This window comes from Colobus angolensis, unplaced genomic scaffold (assembly GCF_000951035.1).
Source record: "Colobus angolensis palliatus isolate OR3802 unplaced genomic scaffold, Cang.pa_1.0 Scaffold125, whole genome shotgun sequence".
NCBI classification, from domain to species: domain Eukaryota; kingdom Metazoa; phylum Chordata; class Mammalia; order Primates; family Cercopithecidae; genus Colobus; species Colobus angolensis.
This window is the reverse complement of record NW_012113697.1, coordinates 2,300,076-2,300,679: the sequence shown is the minus strand read 5'-3', so window position 1 is coordinate 2,300,679 and position 604 is coordinate 2,300,076.

Genomic DNA, 604 nt, shown 5'->3' with positions numbered 1-604 from the left:
CAAGTGGAAGATGGAATTTTGTCCAGGGTCCACCATTTAGCCTTTAGATACATCATTTCGCCTCCCAGAGACTCAGTTTTCCTTTCTGTAAAATGGGGATAATAATCTTTACTTACTGTGCTCTTATATGACAGAGCACGATTTAAAAAAGTATTTTAATGATCAAAAACGTGTATTTGAAAGCACTATGAAAACTGTGAAGTGGGGTACAAACATGACAATATTAACTGGGAAATAATTTAAGAAAAAGTGGCACAGGAAAAAGGGAGAAAAATACAAGGATAGATATCAATTTTATCAGGGTCTTGTATTAAAAAGAGAGAGATGTTTATCCTCAAGATTTTCTGAAAACTTTTAATGACAACTGATGCTTATACTTTATGACTGGGTACATAGAACATAAAATAAAAACTGAAAATTGAAAGCGTTTAGACGAGTGAACTTTTCCTTTTCCACGTGTTTGGTGTTAGTTATACGTTAAGATGGGGCTGGAGTGAGAACAACCTCTTAACATTCATTGAAAAAAAATACTGAAACATATTTCCAGCACAAATATTAAACTGTCTCTTCTCTACCGATTGGTAAAAAAATATATTATATTTTA